This window comes from Giraffa tippelskirchi, chromosome 5 (assembly GCF_054371585.1).
Source record: "Giraffa tippelskirchi isolate mGirTip1 chromosome 5, T2T-mGirTip1v1.2.pri, whole genome shotgun sequence".
NCBI lineage: Eukaryota > Metazoa > Chordata > Mammalia > Artiodactyla > Giraffidae > Giraffa > Giraffa tippelskirchi.
The window spans coordinates 142071353-142093592 of record NC_137279.1 but is presented as its reverse complement, the minus strand read 5'-3'; the positions used below and the strand labels follow the sequence as shown (position 1 = coordinate 142093592).

Sequence of the window (22240 nt, the reverse complement as noted above, 5' to 3'; positions counted from 1 at the left end):
TTGTATTGTTCACATTTGATGACAATACCAGTTGCTCAGTGGTAATAAATCTGCCTGCCAATATAGGAGAAACCGGAGATGTAGTTTTTCAATCCCTGGGATGGAAAGATTCCCTGCAGGAGGAAATGACAACGCACTCCAGTGTTCTTGCCTGGGAAATCCCATGGACAGAGGATCCTGGCAGGCTATAGTCCATGGGGTCTCAAAAGAGTAGGACACAACTTAGCAACTAATCAACAATGCAAGTATATGGAGCATTTCATTTGCATGTATTCGAAACATCTTATAAGGGGTCCACTAAGTGTCTGGTATAGTGGTGAGGGTTCGGTACAGTTAGCATTTAAACCAGAACTTGATCAGAAATGAGGGAGAGAGGCATTTTATGATGGAAAACGGCATTTTAAAAAAGCCATGAGACTTGAAAGAGTCAAGAATGTGGTATGTCTTAAGGAAAACAAAGGGAAGAGTAGCAGGAGGCAAGATAGAAAGAGATGAAGAGCACTTAGATTTTATCTTAAATGCAAAGGTTTTTTTATTCTTTCACTCAAGAATCACTTATGCACTGTAGTCCCTTTCCAAAAGAAACTTGCAGTATAACGGGGGAGATGGCCAGTCGACAGGCATGTACAATACTATTCAGGAAGTGCCATGCAGTTGTTTGCCGAGTAAGGAGGACACAAGGGGTGACACTCTAATGTATGATTTCTAAGCCAGTCTTGAGTGACCAAAGGAGTACAACACAGAGAAAATAAGTGATTTGTCTGGATCTCAGTCGCTGGACCTATCTACATATGCTTACTTGCTCAGACTAGTGGATTCAAATAAGATCCTTAGGTCTATCTGACTTTTTCACTTGGAAATCCAATGGACATGATGAATTAAAGTGTCAAAAATTAAGCTGCTGTTCTTCTCCTAAAGAATCTATTTTTGCTGTAAACTTTACCAACTTATATCTCATTTTCTAGCAGTAATCAAGTTTATTCATCAACAAACCTTTCATCTTTACCTTCAAAACATATTTGGAATATGACCACCTCATAACGTCTTTACATTTCCTTCCTGGAAGAGGACACCGTCATGCCTCTCCTGGGCTAAAGCTTCCTAATTGGTCTCCCTGCTTGCATCCTTGCCTTCCTACAGTCTTTTCTCATTACAGCAGAAAGACTGACTTTTTAAAATGTAAGTCAGATCATTTCTTCAGTCTGAACCCTCCAATGCTTCCTATTTGAGTTAAACCTGAAAATCTCCCAATAGTCTACAAGGTCTGAAATGATATATTTCTTCCTTCAAGTTCTACTTCTCTCTGCTTTGATCAGTTTACTCTGCTCACACTGGATTCTCTGTTCTTCCTCCAGCACACAAAGCATGCCTTCAGGTCACTGTCCTTGCAGGACCCTTAAGTATCCCCTTAGCTCATTACCTCATCACCTCTGTTTAATGCCAGTTACCTACCTACAGGCCCCCAGGGTAGCTTTGTGAAAAACTGAAACCCAAATGATAAAATCAGATCTGAGTTCAACTGCATGGAAATGCAGAGCATGAGGATATTTTTTATTGTTTTGGACAGTGCAAATTCTGTATGTCAACATGTTCTTCCCTGGCTTTCGTCAGTAGGAAACTGACAAAAACTTTCCTTAACTAAACTATAGTCAAGTTTCTCTGAGCCCTCTTCTCATTCAGGCCTTGACCCTGGGCTTCAGTGCCATTTTTGCAGTGTCTAGTTTTAGGAGGAATTCTATTGAGTCAGCTTACAGAGGATTTCCCTTCCCCCCTTGATATGTGATCACTTTCAACGTCTAATCAAATTTTTCATCTCCCATCATTAATATCTGATCACCCTGGCCTGCCATTCAGTAAGAAAGCTCTTAAAATAAGTTTAGCAAGAATTGCCCCTACACTTGATGTCTTAGTAATTTTCCATCTACAATCCCCACACATAACCTGTTCTTAGGCTGTAAATCCCCAGCTGTTCTTATAGTATTCAGAGTTGCTTTTAATCCCTTCTATTTCAATAGTTTTGACACCTATCACAATAGTCCTGAATGAAGTCTTACTTATCATGTTAACAAGTGGCAGAATATTTTTTTCCTTGACAAAACTCAAAGCGAAATCCGAGGTCATATTATAATTTTCAGCAAATTTGGGATAACTGGGAAGACCTACATTTACTCCTTTTACACTGCCTCATTCTCTCTTTATTCATACATATATAAGCTACTTTAAATTCTTTTCCTAATAGAGTTAAGAATTAATATCACCTAAAGGCACACGACTTTATTTACTAAGAGGTGGACATTAAGTTGAAACTCAATGCATTTTACATGGTCCAGAAAAGTATCTTCTGGGAGGGAATATTTTGTTAAATAAGCATGAACAGTGTGAGATGTGATAAAAAACAAAATTCAGAACAACATTATGTAGAATGAAAAACATTTCTAATAACAAGAAATAGTTTGCAATTATTCCAGAAGTAGTTATTTTGAAAATTGATATTTTCAATTGAGAAATATCTATATTTTAGATTAAATAATTGGAAAGATACTATTAACACTGTCAATAATAACAAACTTGAATGCTTCAGTAAAGCTTTAAAATATAATGTGTTGTTCTTAGTCGCTCAGTTGGGTCTGACTCTTTGTGACCTCATGGATTGTAGCCTGCCAGGCTCCTCTGTCCATGGGGATTCTCCAGGCAAGGATACTGGAGTGGGTTGCCACACCCTCCTCCAGGGGATCTTCTCAACTCAGGGATGGAACCCCGGTCTCCCGCAGTGCAGGCAGATTCTTTACTGTCTGGGCCCCCAGGCAAGTCTTTAAAATATCATATAAATAATTACTATTAACCTTAAGGAAAATAGACCCTTTAAAATGATTCACACTTTTGCTCATTACTGTTTACTTATGTGTGCTGATTTTAAGCGCTGTGGTTCCTTTATTATTTATCTCTAATGATAGTGTCACAAAAGCAAAGGGGCTAATTAATGACTTTTAAATCAACAGTCATTCATTATCATTTCTGTCTCAATTTCTAAAATACAGTTTTAACTTATCAACCAGGAGTCCACAACACTTTTCTAGGAATAAACAAAACAAGGACACTACATGGTAAATATCATAAGAACTCTGAAATTCACTGCTATACTTTAGAATACAGAGTACAGAAGAGAATAAAAATAGTTGTGGAAAAAAAAAATCTTTCAAAATAATTTCCTTTGCTTCATCTTAAGTGATATTTATCTATATGAATATCTGTTTCTTCACTTCATTGATGCATGTAATTACTTTAAAGTTTGGCACACATACTCTGATGTTTGACAGAGAGCATTAAAATTTTTTAAGTGGGTTAGGTTTTTTTTAACTAGAAATTTAAATAGATGGGTCAGTGAGAGAGCAGCTGCTAATTCTTAAAGATTAAGCCTAACGGTACATTCAACCCAAGAGCTTCAAACTCAGACTTCAAAATGAAGCATCCCAATCAGTCATTTTTTTTCCTTTCTTAGTCTTTTTCTCAATAATTGATGAAGCCATCTATATGCTGATGTCAGATCTCACCAGAAAAAATGAGAAAATTTCTCTTACAGCACTTTTAGTCCCATGCTTTAATTTTTCACATATATCAAATGCGATCTGGTTCATTTAAGAATGTGTCATGATCACAACTATAATATCCTTTCAAATAGTTTTATTACCTTTAAATTAACTGGCCTAGAACAAAACTGCTTCCGCCATGGACGAAAGGTGGTTTTTACTGGCTTACCAAGAGGCTATAAAAAAAGAAGACCCATTCTCAATCCTTAGGCCACTGCAGAGATGGCTGAGTAGTTCTTAATTTAAGCTTTAAAATGAAAAGACAATCTATTAATAAAAAAAAACCTACTAGCTAGATTGGAATTAAGTGCTGCGAGTTTGATCTTCTGTCTGATTTTCTTTTAAAAAAATATCTGGAATTGCTCTTTTACATGCCTTGCGGTGGGGGGTGGTGGTTTAGTTGCTAATTCATGTCCGACTCTCGCAACCCCATGAACTGTGTAGCCTGTCAGGCTCTTCTGTCCATGGGATTCTCTAGGCAAGAATACTGGAGTAGGTTGCCATTTCCTTCTACAGGGTATCTTTCTGACCCAGGAATCAAACCCAGGTCTCTGGTATTGCAGGCAGATTCTTTACCGACTGAGCTACGAGGGAAGCTCATGCCTTAATTACATGCCTTAGTTACAGGATAGTCACATAGTATTGAGTTATGTGATAAGTGGAATAATATGCCCCCTCCAAAAATATGTCTACACCCCAACATCTGGAACCCTGTGAGTATAGCAGAAGGGATTTTATAGATAGAATTAAGGTTATAGACTTTAGGATAAGAAAGTTATCCTGGATCAAAAAGGGTTCAATGTCAATATGCGAGCCCTTAACGAAAGAGGAAGGCAAAAGAGATTCAGCAGAGAGATGCTGCAGAAGGCAGGAGAGATGAGACAGAAGTGAAGGTCAGAAAGCAGAGAAGACCTAGTGGGCCATGAGGCAGGAAATGTGGGAGCCTCCACAAATGGAGTCTGACATCTGTCTAAAAGCCAGCAAAGAAATCAAATCGCATGAAACTGAATTTGGCCAACAATCTGAATAAGCACAGAAATAAATTCTCCCCCAAAGTTTCCAGAATGGCTTTTGCGTTGTTTTTAGCCCAGTGAGTCTCTGAGCAGAAGAGTCATCTGAGCCTTGCTGTATGCAGACCTCTGACCTCCCCTACTGTGAACTCATAGATTTGTGGCCACGAAGTTTGTAATAATTTGTTATAACAGCATTACTAAAACACCCTGTGTTAGTTTACTATCACTGATTACCTGGTATAGATATTAAACCCCACATAGTTACAGTATTTCTTATTTTTAAAATAAAAGTTTTAAATCCAGCTTAAAACAAATGCTAATGTATCAATAACTCATATTTATTGTTGATGTTCTAGATATTTGGTGGGTAGTCAATTATATGGAAACATTTATTATTTGTGAGATTTGTTTCTGTGTTTCCTAAAGTAAAAAGATCAAGCCAAGTTATAACTTGTAAATGACTTCTTTTTCAGCAAATCATAAATGCAGTCTGTACTTTCAAGTACTTGTCACATTTTCTTCATTATAACATTAATACCTACCTTTATAGGTCTTTCTCACAGTGTTGCCAGATTAGGAAATAAAAATGTAGGATGCCAGTTAAATTTGAATTTCAGATAAATAACAATGTAATTTTTTAGTGTAAGTGTGTTCCATACAATATTGAGAACATACTTAAAAAATAATTTGTTGTTTATCTGAAAGTTAAAGCACATGAACATTCTGTGGTTTGTATGACAATTCTGATTTCATAGCTTTCAAATTATTCTCTCATCTGATTTTTTTTATAATCTGAGGACACTGACTTCATAGTAGAAAACCCCAAGGACATTATCCTCTCAATGCAGGCCGGTCTATAATTGTTTGAAAAGAGATCTCAAATGAAGAGGGGGTGAATTTTCATATGTTGCAATCATTGTGGAACCTGAACATGTGTGAATGTAGAGACTGATAAAATACCCTGAAGGTATATAGTGGCTGAAAGCACATATAAAAGGTTTGAGCCCAGTAAAGAATACACCCAGGCTTGGCAGAACTCCCCCTGGAAATCCCAAGATCTGCATGATGAAGCTGTGCCAGGAAGCAACTGATTGGGCTAGCACCTGTTAAACACCTTTTGCTAATAAAGTAATAGTTGTAAGACAAGCTGAACCCTGGGACCTTTAGTGCAGTGCAGCAATGCATGCACCTGAACACACCTCTCCTCAAGCAACAAAATACAAAGAAACTATATGGGACTAAAATTAAGTGTGGCCAATTCTGGACAAAAGATACAGAGAGACCAACAAACTCAACTACCACTTTTGAAGAACCTGGAGCAAAAGCAGAGCTCAGGAGCAAAAGCAGGGTACTGCACATGCCCCCTGCATACAACACCGCCTAAGCGGTGGGCAAGCCACCTAAGCCATCCTTGTGGCCCGACCTCTGAACACAACCATACCCTTACCCCACATATGGAACAAGTTCACCCCCTCAGGGAGCAGGCAAGCAAGGGGACCCGTTGTTTGTTTTCGCCCCCCCACTGCTGCAGCAGGGTCTCCAATAAAGCTTTGTCTGAATTTCTTGTCTGGTCTGTGATCAATTTCTACTGATTAAGGAGGCCAAGAACCCTGGTCAGTAATAGTTAGAAACGAAATTTTCAAAGTTTAGATGGTAATTGCATTAGTATAAACTTAGAGGAAACACAGAAATTGTTTTGCTACTGAGTTTGTTGATCTTTTATTAGAACTGTGGTGTGGACCAACTTTTCCCTGACATATAGCCTCATGACACTGCTAGGAAGCATTTCTTTCCCAGCATCAAAAGTCTCATCTTTTTTTAATATTCCCTAGGCTCAGTATTGAGCAGCTTTGGGAATATCTAGAATGTCCTCTCCTGAGGCTAACACCTGGCAGATGAGAGAGCAGACTATGGAGAAATGGGAGTGTAGTTTATAAGTATAGGAAAAGAATATTCAGTAATCTGAAACATACTGAAACATTTGAAAGAATCTGAAAATACAATATATTTAACTAGGTTTTAAATATCCTAAGAGGAGAGTATCCCTCATAGATTATTCTTGGACATTAACAGTATATTAATGGACATGAACTTGAGCAAACTCCGGGAGATAGCGGAGGACAGGGAAGCCAGGCCTGCTGAAGTTCATAGGATCACAAAGAGTTGGACGTGACTTAGCAACTGAACAACATTAACAATATTCCTGATACTTGACTAATCTCTTGAGATTTATACTTTAAAACATAGCAATACTCTCCCAACAGGCCTTTACTTCTTGGGTATACAACTGGCCGAATAGTTGTTCTACCATTTTTCATATACTCAATATCTAAAATAGAGATTCAAATCAATAAAATAATAATACTAATATTTATTGAGTGTTTTCTATGTGCCAGACACACTATTCTCAGCCTTCTTTATTTATTCATTTATTTAACCCTCACATGAACTTTAGAGGATAAGTATTCTTATTCCTCTTAATATTATTATTACAGAGAGTCCCTCATTTTTGATGGTTTGGTTTAGGATTTCTCGACTTTACAGTGGTGGGAAAGTGATATGTATTCAGTAGAAACTGTCTTTCAAATTTAGAATTTTGATTTTTCCCAGTCTCGTTATATGTGGTATGGTACTCTCTTGATGCTGGGCGGCGGCAGTGAGCCTCAGCTCCCAGTCAGCCCCATGGTCACGAGGGTAAACAACCAGGATGCTGACAAATATCTGTACCCATACAACCACTCTGTTTTTCTCTTTCAGTATTCAAGAAATTACGTGAGATATTCAATGCTTCCTTACACACAGGCTTTGTGTTAAAAGATTTGCCCAGCTTTAGACTAACATAATAGTTCTGAGCATATTTAAGGTAGGCTAGGCTTAGCTATGACGTTCATAAAGTTAGCTGTATTAGATGCATTTCTACATGCATCTAATACATGGGGTTTAGTTGAGCCATAACCCCACTGTAAGTTGAGTAAGATCTGTATCATTACATGTATCTCACATTTATGGCAACAGAGGCATAGGGAAGTGAAATAACTGGCTCAAAGTGAAACGGGATTTAGCAGAGTCAAGATTCATACCTAGTAGACAAATTCTACAGTTAATGCTCCTAAGAACTCTGCAAAACTACCAAACTATAGATGAAGGATAAAGAGAAGTTAAATTGACATCTAAAGGATGTGTTCAAGGATTTAATTGTTCAGATGTTTATTTATTTTTGACTGCTAACAGTAACTTTATTTTAGAAATGGTTAAAAGTGGAAAACATTAATGAGTAGCGACTTGGTTAGCTATTTGACATTAGTATTCATTGAACTTAGTAAGTCACCAGTGACACTGAAAATGATGCAGTGTTTTACGCCAATGAACCCTTAATGGAGACACATGCGTTCTTGATCTCTGTGGTCAAGTTTTTCCTGTGCTGCTGAACAATAGAGCTTTATATCCTTTGAGTTCAAGTATGGTTACTGGGTTCATGTCAGTGGTCTTATGTGGAATATAAAAATAATCTATTACTACACAGGAAGAACACATTAGAGTTCCTACTGATATTTTTCCAAGGAAAAATTAAAGTTTACTACTTAAAATATAGAGGACACTAGTGCCATCACTTTTCTACATCACATAGTCACACATCAAATAAAAGCCATTTGGAAAAAAATAAAAAAATATATATGTACAAGCCGTTTGGAGAGACAAGTGACTGTTACTAAAGATAGAGAAGTCCTCCTTCCTCCTCCAACCCTTTCTTATCTTTAAGCCTCCTGCAGGGTATAGTACATGTGCCTGCCAGGTGGCTTTCCAGATCATATCACGTAGTTTAATAAAGTAGCCCTGCCAAGTGGCTCAGTGGTAAAGAATCTGCCTGCCAATGCAGGAGACCCAAGAAATGCGGATTTGATTCCTGGGTTGGGAAGGTACCCTAGAGAAGGAAATAGCAACCTGCTCCAGTATTCTTGCCTGGAAAATTTCCTGGATAGGGAAGTCTGGCAGGCTAACGTCCATGGGGTTGCAAAGAGGCCAACACGACTGAGCGCAGCAATAAAATGAAAACGTAAGATCTAAAGTCTCCAAGTGTACTTTGGATTAAAATGAATACTGATAAGTAAACATGAAGAAGAAAGTGACACAACTCACTTTTCTTCCTACTCCTACACTGACTTATCTGCCAGACAAGTTGCAAGTCCTCATAAATCGATCAAGTTAAAATCCACAAATAGATTCAAATTACAGTTCTCACTTTTATTTATTTAATTCCTTGTATTGCACTTTCCTTGTCTGTAAAATATGGATAATACTAGTACTTATTTCACGGGGTTTTTGCATGTATTAAATTACATAATAAAGTACTTGGAATAATGTTCAATACAAATGTTCCAAACATCAATCATCACTAATAGTTATTCAATCATATGGCAAGATGTTCTTTCAAATTGTCTCAAATATTTGAAGTGTCTAACAATAAAGAGTGTATATTTATTAACAATTGGATAGACATTATTTTGTGTCATAGACTCACTGGACCTGTAAATAGTACCTTAAAATTTCAGAACTTATATCTGTCAGTCTTTATTTTAGGCAATATCTCTTCAATGTAAAATATAAGATCTTTTTTTCCACTTTCAGGATTTTCCTCTAAAATAATATCAGCAAAATAAATACTTGAATAGGTTTAATTCAACAATAAGTTAATTCTTTATTGTTCATCTAAACAATTTCTCATTTTTATTAAAACTTCTCTAGGGTAGAATTGAAATTTCAGGGTCAAAAATCTAACAATCTTTAAAATTTTTATAGAAAAGGAAAGAGTAACTGTATTTCAAAGAGTAATAAATATAAATAATTATTAGATACATTAATATAAGAAGAATATTCTTAATAAATCTAATATGATATTCTGGGATATTTTATGGGAGAGGCTAGTTATCTTTTCTTACATCACTCTAGCGTAGAAGAGGGAGAAGCAAACTTTTTCTATCAAAGGCCAGACAGTAAATAGCTTAAACTTTGAGGACCATATGGTCTCTATCACAATTACTCAATTCTTCATATCATTAAAACAGCCTTAGACAATATGCAAACAAATGAATGTGACTATATTGCAAAAAATCTTTATTTATTAAAACAGGCTGTGACTATTGTGGCCTTCCCTGGTGGCTCAGACGGTCAAGAATCTGCCTGCAATTTGGAAGACCTGGGTTCCATCCCTAGGTTGCGAAGATTCCCTGGAGGAGGGCATGGTAACCCACTCCAGTATTCTTGCCTGGAGAATCCCCATGGACGGAGGAGCCTGCTGGGCTACCGTACATGGGGTCACAAAGAGTCGGGCATGACTGAGCGACTAAGCACAGTTGTTTAGAATAAGATCCATAAGGGTAAGGACTTTTTAATATTTTACTCACTGATGTATTCCCAAAATATAGTACAAAGTCTGAGATATATTAATAAAAGATGCTCAACAAACATTTGTTGAATGACTGAGAGGATGAAGGGTGGTATACCCCAATCTCAGGTACCCTCAATGGTTTATGTAAAGGAACATTCAACTATTAAATTGACTAAACATTCTTAAATCTAAATTTTGTTTCATCTCACGTTCTGGCAATTTTGACAAAACAATATCATTATAAATCTATTGTTTTGTAGGTAGATATACCAATGGAAACTGAAATAGTTAGCAAAATGAAACGACCCTCTAGGAATAATTTTGAGAAAAAGTAAAGAATGAAGTTTCACCTCCTTTATTTTATGAATGGATGCCTCAGGATATATGCAACATTTTGCATCTAATAGAAACCACAGACCTATGGACTTTATGATATATATTCATTAATCAGACTTGGGCACACAAGCAGGCCACACAAAAGTCTTAATCAACAAGTGGGCAGAATACTGCCTCATTAGGAAAACATCTTCCCACATCCCCTGAGGTAATAGTTAAATAATTGCTCTATTTTATTATGGCTAAAATCCCACAGCAATATATAATCATAAATTTAAAAAAATTGCACTTCATATTTTTAACATTTCCATTAGGAATATTTTAATAGCTAGATGTTTTTCAATGTTTAAAAGAATAATTTACTAGTCTCCAAACAGAATTAAAAGGTGAGGAGAGCTAGAAATTTATAAACATGAACGATAAAGTGATCTCTGTGGGTGTAAGTGAATTTCACGAGCCTATTTTTATGGTTGGTTTCAACTGTAGATGTTTATAAGCCACAGAAAGATGCTAGAAAGGGAACAAAGGTGAAGAAGGAAAACTATATGTGAAGAGTATTTACAACAATTATTCGATTTAATGTGACAATGAAAACTGAGTAATGAAATTTCTTTTGTTAAGATATAAGCAAGGAAAAATGTTCTTTGTATGTATTTGCTGTATAAAATTAGGATAGAGGTTATTAACAGTTAAAAAATTTATACAAACATATAATCATTCAACTGTTAATTAACATCTAAGATAGAACTTGAATTAAATTAAAAGATATTTCCAAGGTTATCACCAATATAAAAGGTAAAAAGAGAAGAAGGACATAAGATTGTCTCCCAAATTATTGAAACTTTTCCAAAATTTTAAAGAATTTTTTTATTATTTTAATTTCCTTTCTTTCTTTTTACAGTAATTCTGTCTATAGAGTTGGCACCATTATCCTCATGTACATATTAGAAATCCAGGGCATAGCGAGGACACCAAATATGTGCTTTTTACTAATCATACTTCTTTGAAAAACTCTGACATTATTTGGCTGGGAACTCATTTTATTCAGTTAAACTGAAAACGCCAATGAAGGTAGATAGATAGATATAGCAATTTGCCTAAGGTGAAAAGAAAGTAAAAAAGAATGAAATAATGCTATTTGCAGCAATATACTAGGCAAAGTAAACCAGACAGACAAATATATGATAGAAATTATATGTGGAATCTAAAAAAGATACAAATGAACTTATTTACAAAACAGAAAAAGATACACATTGAAAACACATTTATGGATAGAGGAGAGATAAATTAGGAGGTTGGGATTAACATATACACACTACTATATATAAGACATATAATCAACAAGGGCCTATGATATAGTGCAGGGAACTATTATTTTGTGACAACCTGGAAGGGAAAAGAATCTGAATATATACATATATGTGTGTGTGTGTAACTGAATCACTGTGCTGTACACCTGAAACTAACACGGCATGTAAATCAACTATATTTCAATTAAAAAAGTGATATAATGAATGCTTCACATGTTATCTCTTCTGAGACATTCTTTCCAAAATAACTCATTTCCATGATGATGATTTCTTTCTTTAAATTTCCTTTGGGGAAAAGAATGAACATTTTTGACTAACTGCTGTACTTGGTGCATTATTTATTCATCCAATAGCATTACTTGAGTGTGTGTGTGCTCAGTTTCTCAGTTGTGTCTGACTCCTTCAACCCTACGGATTATAGCCTTCTTGGAAAACCTCAAGGATATAGTGAAAGAAAGTCCATAATGTTTCACTCTCAAAGGGCTTACAGTATCCTGGAGGAGACAGCTCTGAATCAGTTATGAATGTGTCATTCAAACTAACATCTTTGTAATTATAAACAGAGGAAAGTCTTTAAACAGAAAAAAATCTATATAGGCATATAGCAAAAAGATTTGAAAAGAACGAGTCGAGGACAGATTTCCTCAGAAAGTGTTGCTTGAGTTGGTATCTGAAAGGAACTCACAGGATGAAGAACAGTCAGAGGAAAGCTATGAAGAGTGTTTTAGTGTAGAGGTACTGAGAAGGACAGGTACAAAGAACTACTGAGAAACTGTAAAACAGTCAATGTTATTAAAACACAAAAGCCCATGGGAGATATGAGGCTAACAGGCAGATGGAGGCCAGAACATGCAGTGCCTCCCAGGGAAAGTGTCCACTTTATTCTTATTTGCTGGGACCCAGTATTTGTTACTTCTGTTACCAAATGTTCTGCTCAATGTAGAATTTACTTGAGTCTTTTATTTGTTTACATCTTACTGAGATATGCTCATACAGGTCTGGAGAGCTCCAGCTTCTGCCATGGCTCCTGCCGTACCATGTGAGAGTCATGTGTGTAGTGACCCTTCTAATTTCAAATGTGCCTAAATATGGAAGATAACCAGCAACATCCTGCCTCTCTCCCAGACCCTATCTAGTATGATGTAAGCATCACTTTTCACTCAAATAGGCTCAGGCACAAGTGGCTAGGGACAACCACTCCCTTCATAAATCAGGGGTAGTGGAAGAAGGATTCAAAACATTTATCACTGTGAGTCTATTATTATCATTCAAAATGTCTATCAAGCGCATGGTGATCTATTCCAAATAAGTGTCGATACCCTGTAGAAAAAAAAAAAAACAACTACTTTTGAATAGAGCTGTTTCATAGGTCCACCAAACTGTTCCGAAATATTTTTACCTACTTTTCACTTCAAAAGGGTCCTGACTTTGATGACAAATAACCTAAATAACCTTATCATTGGCTTTCCTTAAGGTTTTAGACTTGACCCCAAGAACAATATGAAGCCAGAAAGATGTAAACAGGGGGTAAAGAAATGTTCTGATTTGCTTTTCCATGATTTTGTGGTGGTGGTCTAGTCACTTAGCTGTGTCAAACTCTGTGACCCCAAGGACTGTAGCCTGCCAGGCTCCTCTGTCCATGGGATTTTCCAGGCAAGAATACTGGAATGGTTTGCCATTTCCTTTTCTAGGGGATCTTCCTGACCCAGGGATCGAACCCAGGTCTTTTGCATTGCAGGCAGATTCTTTACAGTCTGAGGTACCATGATGTTACCTCAAGCTTACAGATGTGTTGTCTTTGGGTTGTTTGTGTGTATATGTCCACCTGATACACTGTTTCGGGAGCAAGGTCTTTCTATTTATATATTCTCAGTTCTTGGCACAGCCTTAGCTGGGGCTTTAGTACTTGATAAAGTTTTGCCGTATTCTGTAATATTCTAAGTATTGTACCTATTTTTTCCCAGGTTATTTTTTTTTCCCCAATACTCCTTGCACTTTTATTTAGATTTAATACTACCTATATTGATAGTTAAAAAAAATCATATAGATTCTTCAAAGAATTCAAAAGAACAAATTATTTTTTCTAAAGAAAATAAATCTTCTAATCAGAAGTATGGAATTGGGACTTACCTGATGATTCAGTGGTTAAGAACCCACCTTCCAATGCAGGGGACATGGGTTTGATCTCTGGTTGGGGAACTAAGATCCCACATGCCATGGGGCTACTGAGTCCCTGCATGGTTTAGAGCCCTCCCTCCAACACTAGGGAAAGCCCATGTGCCACAATGGAAAAAGATCCCTCATGCTGCAACTAAGGCCCAAATTGACCAAAAAAAAAAAAAAAAAAAAATTAAAAAGAAAAAAAACAAAAAAACCAAGTATGGAATTAAGGACAATAAACAATGGCTGAAAGACTAAACTTACCTTTCAGTTTTTTCGAAATGGGAGAAAATGAAAAAAGAATTTGAACAATCAGATGTCATACAGGATACTGAAAATAGCTTAGTGCTGCTGCTGCTGCTAAGTTGCGTCAGTTGTGTCCGACTCTGTGTGACCCCAGAGACGGCAGCCCGCCAGGCTCCGCTGTCCCTGGGATTCTCCAAGCAAGAACACTGGAGTGGGTTGCCATTACCTTCTCCAGTGCATGAAAGCGAAAAGTGAAAGTGAAGTCGCTCAGTTGTGTCCGACTGTTCGCGACCCCATGGACTGCAGCCCACCAGGCTCCTCCATCCATGGGATTTTCCAGGCAAGAGTACTGGAGTGGGGTGCCATTGCCTTCTCTGTGCTTAGTGATGAATATCAATTAAAAGAAAAGTAAACATCCAAACTATATTCCACATACTGATCTATAGTCTGATATAGTCAGGATTTCAGGTAGGATATTTTGATTAGTTGCTAGATATGCTTGGCAAGTATTTAGAAAAAGTAATGTAAAATGGGGGAAGAGACATCTACAGTAGACAAGATTTCCCTCATTTCAATGAGAGGAAAAGTACTTTATTTTGACAGCTTCCCTATAAGAATTGAAAGCTTATGAATACTTTTTAGAAGGTTTGCAATTGCTGGGTCTCTGACAACTCACCCTGAAACCATTTGTGGAATCTCGGAGACAGGAACAAGGTTTTCATGTATCCAACAAAGATCTACTCCTTTCAACCTCTTGGGCAAGGAAAGATTAAAGAATGAGTGATAGGGAAACAGCACAGAATGTAAATTTGGAAACTTGAGTTTGCCTCTACCACTCAGTAGCTGGGTGATCCTAAGTCAGTTGCTTAAACTCTCTTAAGATTTTACTTATTTAAAATATAGATAAAACGGTGGCTCTTACTCAAAGTGTGAATGAAACTCTAATGAAAAAAGGCTGTGCTCTAACACTGAAAGACTTAGGCTCTCTTTTTGAACAGATACCATCAGGAGGCATGTTTTTTTCATCAGAAGGAATTGTAAATGTTCCTTTCTTGGGAAGCCCTGAAACTAGACACAACATTTTTATATGAGAAACAGAAATCAAGACAGAGCCACACAGATAGCTCGTTCCCTCAGAATATTTTATATTTTGCAGAGAATACTGAAGGAGACAGAGGGACATGATAAATACTTATAGGGAAGACTAAATATTTTCATATGTGTAGAATAAGAGCTCAGCAAATGCTAACAAAGACTGATTCAAAGAAGGGCTCACTCTTGTTGCAAGCCAGCTTGGGTAAGGACTCTGTGTTACACTCAGAGGATGAGCAGAGGTAGAAGAGTGGTCAGAATATGTAGTGTGCTCTTGGCTAAATTTAAGGATTTTTATGTATTCTAGTGAGTAGAACCTTGAAGGTTTCACCTGTTAGATACATAAGAATGTACATAATTTGCTTTAGTGTAATCAGTTCTTCTCAAGAAATTAGTACGCTTCTTTAAAAAGCTATAAATAGCAGAATCCCTATAGGTATTTATAAATAGATAACTCAAGATAATAGTTACTAGATCTAGCAAAAATCTAGTAAAACATTATCTTTTATTACATGTTATTACTATCTTAATTTTGATATATTACTGAAGCTTTTGGGAGGATTAACAGAAATGCTAAAAGGGTTTTGTAAAGATTAAAAGATTATACGAATGTAAAGTGAATAATAATTCTAATGACTATCTTGCTGTACCAACATTCTTACTGTTTTCCTCTCACCATTTCATTGTGTAATATCCTTCAATGTAAAGCTGCATTTATACAAAAACACCAGTGATGAACTTCATCTTGGCTGGTAATTTCTAATTGGGCTTGAGAGACTCAAAGGATTTCTTTTTCAATTTATTTTTGATCTCCAATTTTTATAAAGTTATTCAATTTTTATGAAATTTTCTAGAACAAGTACCTACTAGATTATCTGCAAAAGGTATTTCTGGTAAGAATATAACCCCCCTGAATAGGAATACACTGAAAACTACAAATGTATTATTTATGTTGTTCTTTTAGCTCCATTTTTTCTTTTTTAAATTCCAGCTACCTCTTATAAGAAGGTCAGAATAATGTAAGAAAATAGCTAAATGTTATAGGCTCTGAAGTTCTTAATAACACATAATATGGTGAAAATGATAGAATACTGAAGAGCCTTGAACCACAGAGGTCACTAAAAGATGCAGTTAACAAATATGATGCCATTAGATTAAAACACGTAATTAAAATGTTATCCCCACCATTTAAAATTTACAATGAATAGTGTTTCTAATATAGCTTCGATGGGGTCATCTAAAGGACATTGCCCAAGCTATGATTTCAATTCCTTTTCTTATATTTATGCCAATTAAAGAAAGCTGCAAATGCACTCCTATAAAAGAAACTTAAAATCCAATGTAGGATCGTAGCTCCCAATCAAGAGAATGAGGAACATGGCCCTCAGAGGACATTTTGTTATTTTTGGAGACAGTTTTGTTTGTCATACCTGGCTGGTATGTGGAGCTGGTGCTACTGGCATCTGGTGAGTAGCAGTCTGAGATGCTACTAAACTTCTATAAAGCAAAGGCCTCATAACAAAGATCTGGTCCTAAGTGTCAATAATGCCACTGTTACAGAATCCTGGTCTATCATAATTCGTCCTTTCAGTTTATATATTCCAATATAGCCATAAGATAACCACAGTAGATAAAACTATCTAACATTGGCAAAATGTCAGAAAATGGCCATTCTTATAATTTGTCAATGAAAGTGGAATATCAATTGAAGTAAATGTTTTGGAGGCAAGTTGTAACTTTAAAAATCTTCTTTAAAAATCTACTTCCATTTGTACTTTTCTTTTTAAATTGAAGTTTAGCTGAATTACAATGTTACATTACTTTTGTTACAGGAAAGAACTGACTCCATGTTGGATCTGTTTCTTTTGCTTTAATCTTGGCTTCTGGTTGCTTTTGTTCACTACAAGGATACTGTCCATACATAATAGCCTGTCTTGGGGAACCTTGCCCCTCTACCTGAATGTTAAACCAAAATGCCTTTGTATGGGACCCTGTCTACCTGTGGATGGCTACAGGAAGGAAGAAATTAACACATCCCTTCCCAGAGATTGGCCATTCCAGGAGATATCTGCAAGATTAATGATCCTTTTACTTTTTCTCCTCACCCCCCACCCCCCCACCTCTGTTCTATAAAAGAACCTGACATCCAGCACTGATAAAATAGTTATTTTGAGACATTAGTCTCCCATAGTCTCAGTCAGCTGGTTTTCCGAATAAAGTCATATTCCTTGACTTAACACTTTGTATGTGGACTTACTGACCTGTCACATGGCAAGCAGAGTGAGCTTGGACTCAATAACAGTTTCAGGTGTACAACAGAGCAATTTGATAATTTTGTATATTAAGTACCATACAAAGTTATTGTAATATTATTGACTACATTCCTGTGCAGTACATTTTACTTCTAAGAAACATTTCCTAACAAATTTATATAATGGGTATATGTAACTGTATTGAAATAGTCATTCTCTTGCACTAACAAATGTTCAATAAGGAAGAAGTTAAATAAAAGAGGATACTCATAATATGCAATGATAAAAAATGGTAGAATTGTATATTCTAACAAGGAATGATGAATATGATATATTACAGGTTACAAATAATTCAGGTTATATGAATTTATAATCAAATTTATTGCTTACATTTATACATATGTATGTGCACATATATGTGTATATATATGTATTTATGTGTGCATGTATGCATAGCAAAAGTCAAGAAGGATACAAAGTAAATATTAAGAAAAAGAAGAGTCAATCATGGAGCATGTTTTGAAATATTCACCTTTTACTTTAGAAAGTCTAATATTTACATTTCTTTCAAGTGTGGGAAATTTGTGAAATTTTAAAAAATGCAATAAGAATACATCACATAATAATAAGTACACATAGACATGGTCTGTTTGTAAGGGGTATGTGAGGAATTCATTTTTGAGTAGGTTTTAATTAGTATTTCCTGGTGAAAGGGAATTAAAAGATAATTTAGAACAATTAGAGAAGACCACCACAAAAAACTGAGTGGAACTCTGGGCAACCTAAAGAGAAATGGGTAAAGTAGCAATGTAGAAACACTCAATTATAAGAGTTGTGATTTAAATTCAAATGAAAGGTCTCTTTTTTTGGAAAGAAAATGCCTTAATTGGACATAGCTTAATTAGTATTTGCCTCAATCAAGCAAATTAAATTCTTCAATACTGAACATATCTATAGGAAACTTCAATTTCTACTTAAAAGTTAAATTGTTTTTACAAACTTTTTTTTATATTTGTGTACTTGAATCTAATCATTTGCACAGTTTTAGTTAAAAGAATTCAGCATGAGAGATTAAAAATATTGAAGAAAGAAATAAATTATGAAATTATCTTCAGTTTGCAGCTTGCTTTACAAAGATTTAGAAATCTCTTTCTTGTATAGCTCAGACTTTCAAAAGTATGACTAGGCCTTTTCATGTATAGTTATAACCTTAACATTCTAAATGTAGCAATTCATAGAATCATGGGGTCAGCAGTTCATACTTCAGAATTCTAAGAGATCCTTAATATTAATGAGTAAACACCTGAGGAAGTACATTCATTTGATCAATGCAGAAAATATTGCTGCTCAAATACCTAAGTAGTTAAAAAAACAACACATCAAAGGGTAGAAAAATCCACCAGTGCCGAACTATACTTATTTACATATTGTCTTAAAGGTATTATTATTATAACCCCAAACCAGACATGCCCTAGGGCTACATTCATAAAAATAAGCAAACATCATTTATTGGGAACTAGTTCTTAGTCTTCAGAAGAAATAAAAGCATTCCATGTAAGAATTAAAGTCATTGTCAATTGTTCTATTAAAATGTCATTTACAAGTGCAAGTCTTCCCAGATTTGTTCAGAGAAAGCTGTGAAAGCAATCTTATCTCCCATTTAAAGGCACGCACAGCAAAGTCACCACAAATTATCTATTTAAATTTGAAGACTTCCTTATATTTTATCTTTATTCTGGAAAAAATATACTATTTATCCTATTAAATTTCTACTGCTCTTCTTTAAGATATTTCACATTTTGCTTCATTTCAGTTACATTTTCCAGTAGAGTGTACTAGAGAATTTTAACCAAGTCCATATAACAAACACATTTATTACACTATAACATCTTGCTATAATCAAACAAATGATGTTGTATCTTCACCACTATTTAAAAATTAGTGGTGAATTATGCTTATATATGGGCTTCCCTGGTGGCTCAGACAGTATAGAATTTGCCTGAAATGCAGGAAAGCTGAGTTTGATCTCTGGGTCAGGAAGATCCCCTGGAGAAGGGCATAGCAACCCACTCCAGTATTCTTGCCTGGAGAATTCCATGGACAGAGGAGCCTGGTGGGCTATCGTTCACAGGGTTGCAAAGAGTCATACACAACACTTTTACTTTCACATTTATATGTATACACACACACACACACACACACACACACACTATACTGGCCAAACATACATTCTGTGGCATACAAATTTTTGTTGTGCAAATGATGGTTTTAAAATCAGGGTTTTAATTTAAATTTTAATACAAAAGGTAAAGCTAAGAAAGCCAAGATTGTCCTCCAAATTATTGTGTATTTTACTGTTTTAATTTTTAAAGAATAGATTTTTTTTCTAAAAAATTGTTTGGTATTTACTGTATCTTTTTGTGTTGGACTAGCCATCATTATCTTCATTTTACATGTTAGGAATCCAGAACATAGAACAGTGATGTCTTAAGAAAGCTCACAGGGTGTTTCTTCTTGCCTCTTTTATTATCATGGTCTTTATTAATGAATCAATTAAAATAGATAATTATTAAGGACTTCCTACCTTCTGTGTTCTGCAGTAACCAAAGAGAGGGCTGATAGTCATACAGTGTAGAGTACACTCATGCACAGAATGTATTGTGAATGTTGCTCTGTAGAGGATTCATTTGCAACTCATTGGGCTGTGGTCCCTAAGGTCATGCAACCAGTGGCACTGATTTTTGAGCAAGTTATGGTTAGTGAACCAAGAGACTCACAGCTCTTTGTTTGGGTGTTTGGACGTTGGAGATGAGAAGTGTAATGCACAGAGAAAATTACCATGTGAAACCAAACAAATCATTAAAAGTACTCTTTAAGATTTGAATCAAAGTTCTGTGGGATCATGTTGAAGAAAGGATCATGTTGATTTCAGGCATCACAAGGTGGTAGGATTACTGACTGAAAATCAAGGAAATATCCAAGGAACAGTAAATATTCTAAAGAGGATAATGGGTGGGGGGGCGGTTCTAAGATGGCGGAGGAACAGGACGGGAAGACGACTTTCTCTCCCACAAATTCACTGAAAGAACATTTAGACACCGAGCAAATTCCACAGAACAACTTCTGAATGCTGGCAGAGGACATGAGACACACAGAAAAGCAGCTCATAGTCTTCAAAAGGAGGTAGGACAAAATATAAAAGATAAAAAGAGAGACAAAAGAGGTAGGGACGGAGATCTGTCCCGGGAAGGGAGTCTTAAAAAAGAGAGGTTTCCAAACACCAGTAAACACTCTCTCCAGCAGGTCTGTGGTGAGCCTTGGAATCGCAGAGGGCAAAATAACTGGGAGGAAAAATAAATAAATAATTAAAACCCGTGGTTTAAGTACCTAACAGCAACTCCCAGTGGGCGCACAGCGCAGACGCGCACATCCCCAACTGGCAAGCGAGGGCTGGGCAGGGAGGGGTGGGCTGCATTGCTTTGGGTAAGGACTAGGCCTGAATGCCCCGAGGGCAATCTGAAGGAACTAGATTGAGACAGCAACCTAGACCGTGGTATAGCTTTCCTGCTAAAAGCCTTAACCTAAGACACAGCCAGGCCCACTCACAGAACAAAGGACTGAACAGAGTAAACCGGCCGCGGACCAGCCCATCCCCCACAGGAGACAGGCAGGCGAGGGTAGCCAGAGCCAGCAGGGTGGAATCGCGGCCCCAGATAGGCATCCTATACCAAACTGCAAACAGACCTCGCTGCTAACCAGGACTTCTTGGTACTCTGGAGGGTTGAGACCCACCAAGAGGGTCGCAGCCAGAGATAAGCTCCCCAGGGGAGAGCACGGCACACCTGGGAAGCTGCGCCCATTGTACACCCAGAAAACCAAGCGGCTGGGACCGGGGAAGGGAAAAAGGCACAGCCCCCAACCGTGCTAGCCAAAAACCTGGTCACCAGAGCTGCTCGGACCTGGGAAGGGCACAAAACCCAGGCTCAACCAAGTCTGCGCCTTTGTGAAGTACCCGGGAACCAGAACCTAAGTGGCTTAGACCTGGGAAGCACAGGCAACCCCAAGGGCTGCTTCAGACAGTTCCCGGCAGTGCAACCTAGAGCCTGAGCAGTGTAGACTGGGAAAGCACACACGCTGTGAGTGGAGCAAACCCAGTGTGGCTGAAACATTGTGAGCACACGCCAGTGAGATTCGTTTGCAGTGTTCCTCCTGCCCCACAGCATGACTGAACAACTGACACTAAAAAAAAAAGTGACCACCACCGCCCTCCTTGTGTCAGGGCAAAAATTAGACACTGAAGAGACCAGCAAACAGAAGAAGCTAAAAGAAACAGAGGGAACCGCTTTGGAAGTGACAGATGCAACAGATTAAAACCCTGTAGTTAGCACCGACTGCATAAGAAGGGGCCTAGAGACCTTGAGAAGTATAAGCTGACCAAGGAACTATCTGAAAATGAACTGACCCCACACTGTCCGTAACAGCTCCAGAGAAAGTCCTAGATATATTTTTATATTATCATTTTTAAAATTTTTAAAACTTTTTCTAATTTTTTAAAATACTTTTAAATTGTATTTTATTTTCTTATTTTATTTTTAAGTCCCCTATTACTCCTTCAGTTTTCATTTTTATAATCTACTATTACCTTGCAAAAAAAAAAAAAAGACCCTATTTTTATTTGTTTTTTTTTAAGACCTTATTTTTAAAGTAAACTTCATATTTGATTGAAATGCCCTTCAAATCAAACAAAAGAAGAGATAGGGCATCTACCTGATAAGGAATTCTGAATAATGATAGTGAAAATGGTCCAAAATCTGGAAAACAAATTGGAGTTAAAGATAAATAACCTGGAGACAAGGAT

The 22240-nt window shown here is 36.6% G+C and overlaps 1 protein-coding gene and 1 long non-coding RNA gene across 3 annotated transcripts in view; one reads left to right on the top strand and one right to left on the bottom strand.

Annotated features, from left to right (window-relative positions):
• The window catches only part of ADGRL4 (adhesion G protein-coupled receptor L4), a 132632-nt gene that overhangs the window by 5709 nt on the left and 104683 nt on the right, over positions 1-22240 (bottom strand). The gene's annotated exons all lie outside the window — the stretch shown is intronic.
• The window catches only part of LOC145507407 (uncharacterized), a 28320-nt gene continuing 26471 nt past the window's right edge, over positions 20392-22240 (top strand). The window contains exon 1 of the long non-coding RNA XR_014054837.1: positions 20392-20565. This is a non-coding gene — a long non-coding RNA (uncharacterized LOC145507407). The remainder of the gene's footprint in view (positions 20566-22240) is intronic.